Genomic DNA, 8,704 nt, shown 5'->3' with positions numbered 1-8,704 from the left:
CGAAATTCAACTGGATGTGAGATTATGGATGAGTTTTCCTGGTGTGTCTTTTTTATTTTGGAAATCTCTGTGTGTGTGATTGTTTTGAGTCTGCAGTTTTGTTTTCCTGTCTTTGCTTCGGTCCAGTAATACTTGGTGTTGAGCTGATTCTCTCATTGCTTTGGTCCCACCTGTTTGGGATTAGTCATCTCTCTGTTTGCTTTCTCCCTGCTTTCAGCTGTTGGTTTTTACAGATTGTACTTATACCACTTTGCCACATGGCCAAGCTGATTCTAATTTCCTCATGAATCTGGTTTGGAGCCTTTTGTTTAGTCCAATAGTGACTTGGTGCCTGCAGTTCACCAACTTAGAGTTGAGTTTCTGCTGGTTTGATATCCATGTTAAGTAGTTCTGCTGAACATTATGAAATCCAGTCTAAAATATAACCAGAAAGTAATTTTGGACACTGCGAGCAAAAATAGTCTGAATCTAACTTTTGGATTTTTTTTTCTGAAATCAGATAAAATCAGTCTGAACTGAACAAATACCATTTTTTCCCCACAAAAATGGGAAAAATTGATTTCATATCAGTATGTAATTGTGTAGGAGAGAAATATAGCACAATAGAACTGATAATCATTTAATATAAAACTTGATTTTAAAACTACAAATGAACTTTTTCAAAAAAAAGTTTTATATTTATTATTTTAGCTTTTCGGTTTAGTTTTTCCATGCCTGATTTGTCTCTTATGTCTATGGTCCAAATTTGAACTGAGGTAAAACAATTATTTTTAGCTTTGTCTTAGTATTGACAACCTAAACTATGGAGGGAGATTAAGGCCACTGAAACAAAACATTCTGAGAAAGTGGCCCTGATCCTCTTCCGTACTCTTCCGTAACCTCAACAGACCAAAAATGGACAAAGGAAAGGAAGTGACACATTCTGTCCAGAGGAACCCAAAGTTCAAACTAATTACAAGAGGCTACTTCCTGTTGCAGGAGCCAGTTTCCTTCAAGATAAATCACAACAGTATGTAAGGATGTAACCATTGACTAAGGAAAACTTTTTTTTTCTCCATTCAACGGTTGAATTATAAAAGCTGCTTGTGTAAAAACAATGGAGTTATGACCAGTCTCACAGCACACAAACAAACAAACTCCTGGTTTTGATATCTGAGTATGAAAACTCCACACTCGGCTTTACCAACTCTGCCTAAAACCTTTGACCCTTTCTTAAGTTTTTGCCAAATTTCTACTACTTGTATATTTTTTGCTCTTCTGTTTAACACCTGCTCTGACAAGTAAACATCACATTTTTAGTTTTAAGCTGCTTGTTTTCCAGCACTTTCATCACACTTTAACTTTTTTAAATTTTTTTATTATTGTTTAGGCTCCTCACCGCAGTGCTGCGAATTGGAAATTGTTTTTTGTTTTGCACGCAGCCTTCCATGCCCTCTGCAAAACCAAAGAGCATTGAGATAAGGAACCTCCCACCTTGAATACTCTGAAAGCGCTGCTGGCTGCCGTGAAAAATACGCAGAATTTGTGTTCATTAGCTCCAGTGCAAAGATTTTCACAAATACTCCAATGTTTTCGGATTACATGCTTCTCACGAGTGGTGAAAACACAAAAGATGAACTAATGAACTGTGACTGAGACCAATTTAAGTTTACAGATGAATATGATCTGATATATATTATTGTTGGACATACGTGTTTTTTTGTATTATTTGGAAAGTGTGTGTGTGCCTGTGTGTGCCTGTGTGTGCCTGTGTGTGCATGTGTGTGTGTGGTTCCCTTATGCATTGTACAAGTGTTTGAATACTGTATTTCAGGTTTCCTGCAGTAAAAACAAATAAACTTCTTCCTCACCATCTCTATTCTTTAATTGTGTTATTTAGGTTTGAAATCCCTGTCAAGGTAACCCAAGTTTCCTTTTTTTTTTTTTTTTACTTCTATTTTCTATATCAGGAACATATCTAACAATAACTCTCGCCTCTTTACACTGAAAGATAAACATAGCTACCGTTTCTCATTCAAATTACCTGCTGGGAAATTGTGTAGGCTGTAGTGAGGCTGTAACCTCAAACCAATACCACAGCTTCTCATCTAACATTTCAGGAGTAAACAAGTCAAGTCATTTACCAGCTACTGTGATTAATGTTACAATTTGAGCTCCTGTGAATGGGGCTCACTTTCTCACAGCTCCAGCACATAAACGTCTGATTCGTGGGGTTTATTTTTTTTTTCTTTTTTTTTTTTTTCGGAAACGTTGGGATGTGTGGAGGAATTTTACAGACATGCCAAGCAGGAAGAATAAATGCCGGGGTAAAAAAATTGCGTTTAGTAAAATCCACTGTGGCATCCATACATGCTTCGCTGTAATCCCGATAAATAATAATGAAAACGATCAGCTTTAAAAGCAGACATGCACAAGAACGAGTTGTTACAAATGCGGTGGTTTTGTCTTTCTCGCTCTGTAGATGCCCTTTGTGTCACGAAACACATTTTTGCTTTATTTAGAATAAGGTGAGCCAAAACCCTCTGCTAAGAAATGTCCATTCAGTGTGCTGTTTTTGATGCCAGTAATACAAAAAAACAAACAAAAAACTGCTAATTTTTCCACAGATGTCTCATGGTGTCAGGAAGATGTCTTTCAGGTCAGAAAGTTACTTAAAAATTCTGTTTTTATAAATGTATAAATAAAGATTAATTATGCTGGATGGGGAAACAGAAATTCTTATTTTTAAGTTGGCTTTTATTTAGTTTCAAACACAACATGATGTATATCTCAAATTAAAAGGGTTTAAAGAGTTTATTTCCTAACTTGATGAGAATCGATTTGAGAATTGACGAGGAACTGAATCAACGTGGTATTGATAACGGAATCGACAAAATTAAATTCCTATCAATTCCCAAACCTAGAGCTTGATGAGAAAGAGTAAGAGTAAAACAAGTTACATTTATTAATAATAAATATATTACGACAGTCTGCAAACGAAAGCAGTCGCATTTTGAAATGCTCTGTCTCATGCAAACGTTTTAAAACGAAGCATTGATATGAATCAGAATGAGATTAATGAGAGTGAAGCTGTTTACCAATTATCAAAGTCTGATGTGAAACTGTTTCCCACTCTGACTAATTATTAACTCAAATCTGTGAAGAAACCAAATGTTTTTCTTAAAACGGACGCTGCTAAAAAAAAAAAACGCTTAAGGTAAGCCGCTGACTGTTAATAACCTCTCCGCAGGATCCCACCCCAAAACAGCCCCTTTATGTTGGTGCTTCTCAACAAGCATGTGGTCAAAACTTTATTAATATGAAAATAAAGTAGGGACTACTTCTTTGATAGCATTGCTATTTTTAAAGAGGTAGATCTGGCTGTAAAACAGCATAAAATATTATTTACAACAGTCAAATCGGACTAATTTATTAGCTAGCCTTCATGTGCCGCTGTGCGCTCGGTGGGGAATGGGTTTACAGACCTGACTGTACACGCTTTGATCCATCTGTTGTGTGATTCCTGAAACTTCTCAAGCCTGCTGTTGCCACACTGACACCACAGCTGGCCCATTAGAGCAACTGAGTAAGGGAAATGAAAATGCGGTGTGCCCACATCCTCCACACCCTGGCCTTCTGCCATCTTACATTCACTTCTCCTATTTTCACACAAAGAGGAACTCTTGGCCAGTGTCGGACTCAGGACTCTAACGTCCTCAGCTCAGGGGCCGGAGCCGCTCCGCTCCCTGGTTCTGACTACCGGAACCAACATGAACCCGGATGTAATCTCTGACCGGAGGAGAGACGTGACAGAGGATAAGCTTGATTCATTTTATGTAACGTTTGGTCTCGAAATGACTTTCCCAAAATCTGAAACATTACTTTATTTTTTTTTTGACATTCTCTTTTAGCTTTTAGATCCTCAGTGACCATTAAGGTAAAAGTTATTCTTCCCATTTTGTCAGAAGAGGTTAATGTTAATAGAAAGTACATTTTTGCATAAGGTTAGGTGTTACGTAAGTAGATCAAATTAACTTTTTTGTACAAAAACGTGAATGTGCAGAGTTCAAGTAACTTTCCCAACCATCGACAGCGACGGTCTCACATCGGCTGTATCGTTTGCAAACCGACACCACATTGTTTAAATAAAGTGGAAAAGTCCACGAAAGAAATTGTGACAGGCAGCAAAGTGCAAAAACCTCCAATGAGTCATGAAAAGAGTGTCAAAAACATCTGATGATCCCTGTGGGTAGACTGATCAGGCTCTAGGCTTGAGCTGAAGGATGTGGCTTAAGTTCATTTCACTCACAGTGGGAAGAATGGATCATAGTAAATCCTGAAAGCAAATATTACACTGTAGAAAAAAAAGCACAAAAAAAAAAGCAGAAGATAAAAACACAACGGTTCCTGGAGCAGACTCTCCATGGCAGCCAGAACAAGAACTGACACACCTAGATCATAAAAAACACAAGCTTCAGGTTGTCACCCAGTATAATAAGGGTCTTATTGTTCAAAAGAATTGCTATATAAATCTTTGCTTGTTTTGTTTAAGGTGAAAAGATGGGTTAGCATAAACTAATCGGTGTGTCAAAATAGGATAAACATTTTCCTTTTTCGTCTCATTTCAAGACTCGAATGTGTCTGTGGGTTACATGCAGCGCAGTGACCTGAAATGAAAATAATACATGGGTTTGAAAATTAGTAATTAAAAAAAAACTGAAATGTGAAGATGGCCTTTGTATTTCAGCTCCCCTGAGTCAATACTTTAATACCTTTCACTGCAATTACAGCAGAAAGCCTTGTGGAGAGCGTTTCAAATCTAAAGCAACGAAGCTCCAGCTCGCTCATCAACTTTTAAATTTTGCTTGGATAATCTTTAAGATTTATTTCTGGACTTTGACTGGGCCAATCTAAGACTTTAATTGGCATCAATCTAAACCATTCCATGGTTTTTACTCTGTATCCTTTACAGCTTCTGACTGACTGGTTTTCTCCCAGTATCGATCAGTATTTAGCTCCATCTATCTTCCGGTCAACTCTGAAATAAACCCCCACAGCATGATGCTGCCACCCCCGTTTCCAGATGGGGTTTCCAGGTGATGTGTAGCATTACTATTTTTTTATTTTTTTTTTGAAGGCATTCTTCTTTTTTAGTGTCCCAGAACATAGGTACAGTGAAGCTATGCATTATTTTTTAATTATCTACCACAATAATCAAATACATTATTGAGGTTTTAGTCTGTAACTAAAGGAGAAAATACTTTTACCATAAATATCTTTAAATCTGAAGCCCCGACAGCTTTGCTTACTCCATTAGACGTACTTTATTTATGTTAGCAAATACTGACCGCTGTTGGTCTAAGAGTCAAACAGGAAATCAGCGTCAGAGACTTCTGAGCTGCAGAAGTTTAAGGATTTCTTCTGATGAACCCATCCCATGTTCATCAATGGGATTTTGCATCAAACCTATGCAATGATTATCAAACAATCCGGCAGATGTTTCGTGTTCCCGAGATAACTCTACGCGCTGGCTTACATAAGCTTTCAATTAGCGCCAGCGCCATCATCGTTTTGTCCTTCACTCAAAACAAAGCGGCTGACAAAACAGCCGGCCCTACTAACAAATTAAATGAGCATGTAAAATCAGATAAGCTTTAATTGCCCCACTTCCCACTGCTTTTTTTTTCTTTTTTTAAATTCTTATTACAGAATGGCATGGAGATAAAGCATCTGTGTGGATGGAGGGGAAGTGGGAAGGACAGCTCCATATGCGTTACGTCAGCCCGAGGGGACAGCTTGGTCCAACTGTCTTTTCCTGCCACGCTCATTTGGCCTCAGCAGTCATCATGTCTTGTGCTAAAGGTCTCTCGTCGCTACGAGGCTGCTTGGCACTATCTGCAAGCTACAGACGGCGAACGCACTGATTAAAAGATGTCTTCATTAAAACGATTAGATGCACAAGGCGGCTCAATTCCCACAGGCGTCCTGCTGACGACGAAGGGGTGGAAGCAGGAGGAGAAAGGGACTGATGGGAACACGAGGTTCTCCCCACGTTCTAAAGGTTGCTTCTTATTCAATCGACGCAGTCTTAAAGGACTTTAACGGTGTTTGGGCTTGCATGAGGCGATGAGCTGTCCTCTCCTTCAGGGAACGGCCATCTTCACCCAAACGAGCGTCTCCTCTACCTGACTCACCCACAACTACAGGCCACTTTCAGGTCATCGAGCTTCCAGTGTGGAAGACCTTGCCAAAGACACAGGAGAGACATTACTTCTGGTTCATTTAACGAAGTCGACAAGTGTTTTAGAAGGGGAGGAGAGAGTTAACGTCGGCCCAAATGAACATTGGCAGCTCTGAGGCGTTCTCTGGTTTTGTCCTTTTCTGCTCAAAGTATTGCAAAGAAGGTGACAGGAGAACGCAGCATCCTTGACTTTTTTGTTGTTGCTGTCACAACTGTTTCTTTTCCCCCCAAACTGAATACGAAATGCAGATTTCAAATAATGATTTAAGATCTACCTGAACCTAGTCAGTGGCTGTGCCATCTTTGGTGGCATCATCTGCCATCAAGCCTCTGCAGTGACTGGAAACCAGTTTTTTGAGTAATCATGGAGGAATTTGACCCACTTTTCTTTGCAGAATTGGTTTATTTTCACCACAGGGAAGGCTTCTCAGCATGAATAGACAGTTTTAGGTCCAGACCTTATCTAGGCCACTATAACCTCCATTTTTTTCCTTAAAGTCACCTTGCTGGTGTGCTTCGGAAGATCACCGCTTTCTTGCATAATGCAAGTAACCCAATTTTTCTCTGTCCAATCCACAGATTATATTTCTAAAATAAACAAAATTACTACTTGAAAACAATCAGCTTATCTATTTGTGCTAACAAAATGTTGTTTGCTTTTTAAAATATTAAAGTTTGAAAGGCGGGGAAATACTTTTTCACAGGACCACTTCTGTGGAAGTCAAGCTGTAGTAGTGGGAAATGTTTCACAATTAGACATTTTGACCTTGGCTTCACGCATCCTGTCAGAAACAAGCTGCAGAAAAGTTGCTTGTAGTTATCTCTTGATGATTCAGAAATTTCTTAGTAAGAAAAAATTAATAATAATAATAATTGAAAGTGTGACTCATGATTAAACCAATGCTGATTTGGAGCTCACATTACAGGTTTTCTATTCTTTAAATGATGCATCCGTGTAGCAGAAAAGTGATAAAAACAGTTAATTTCCTCCGCGGTGCAGCTTCAGGCACCTGCCTCGCTTGACTCACCTGGCTTCAGTCTCTCCTTCAGGCTCGGCCAGAGGCCTTTCTGTCCCACCACTACATGCTAATGGCCATTAAAGAACACAAAAAGTGTCTTTATAAGACTGAGCCGCAGGCACTGTCGGCTCCACTGCGGCTGATTGCACCTACACACTCCTTTGCTACTTTCATGGGGGTTTTTTTCTCCTCCTCTCTTTCTGCTGCTGCTTTGCCGTGGTCTTATCTGTCAATGTGAATCATAGCCGCGTTCAAAGAAAGTGACAGAATTGCTTGTATGAGGTGCTCGCACTCTGCTTCTCTGAATTTTTTGCCCATAGCCGTATGTAATTATGCTCATGTGAACAAAGATAAAAAAAAAAAAACGGTTTACAGCTGCAGCGCCGATTAGGATCTCAGATAAGAAGTCACGTTTATTCAAATGTTTCATTACTGGATCATTAAAGGACAAAAAAATAAATAAAAAAATCATAATTAACGCGATGAGACATTCCTCAAAATGATCATGACTTTTATGACCTTTACAGATGAGGTCACGCTGAAACTGGAACTGACCAGTGACTTCAGTCCATTTCCCTTAAACGACTTCTGTTTTTCTGTTTCCCCTGGTGCTTATCTTCCCTGACAGGAGAACCATCACATCTGACCGAGGTTTCAATGGGAGGAGGCTGGCCCGAGCTGACCACTGTGTGACTGCTGCCCTAACCTTAAGACTCCCGCAGGGAGGGGAAGGATGCCGAAAGCTGCGGCCAAAGTTGCATCAGACATACTTTCACAAAAAAAATAAAATAAAAGGAAGAAAAAACGGTGCCTCGCAAACATATTTATACTGCTTAAGCTTTTCATCTTTTTGCCACATTACAACCACAAACTTCAGTGTGTTTTATTAAGATATTCTGTGGCAGACCAACACAAAATAACCCATGTATTTGGAGCAGAAGGGAGAAGTGGTTTTTGCAGGTGTTGTTCATCTGCGATGACTCCGTGCTTTACGTCTTTAGTTGCCAATGAAGTTACACGTCTTCTAGGGTATGTTTCTACCAGTTTCTACACCTAGAGACAGATTTCTGCCAATTGTTCTATTCACAATGGCTCTGGCTCAAAGTTACACTCCAAGAGCTGCCACAATTTCTCAATTGGATTTACGGTCTGTACTTTGACTGGGCCGCTCTAACTCTTATTCGGCGCTCAAAGCGGGGCCCAAGGAAGGACAAATATCTTGCGGCCCTCCCGACCATAATTTGATTATGAATTAAATGAATTAGGACAAGCCCACAACTTTTGAATCAAAAATCTACCACCAAAAATGTGAGATGCAACACAGCGTGTTCGTCTTTTCCAACCTTTCTGGTTTCCTACTGTTGCCATGGTAACTAGGATCACATGTCGTCATTCACTTATACTCTAACGTACATTTTGGGGCACCCAAAATCCACTTTTTTTGGCTGTAAAACTTGTCTAAATG

The sequence above is a fragment of the Poecilia reticulata genome, chromosome 1, assembly GCF_904066995.2.
Source record: "Poecilia reticulata chromosome 1, P_reticulata-male-v2, whole genome shotgun sequence".
NCBI classification, from domain to species: Eukaryota; Metazoa; Chordata; class Actinopteri; order Cyprinodontiformes; family Poeciliidae; genus Poecilia; species Poecilia reticulata.
The sequence above is the reverse complement of the archived record's forward strand: the minus strand, read 5'-3'. Positions refer to the sequence as shown.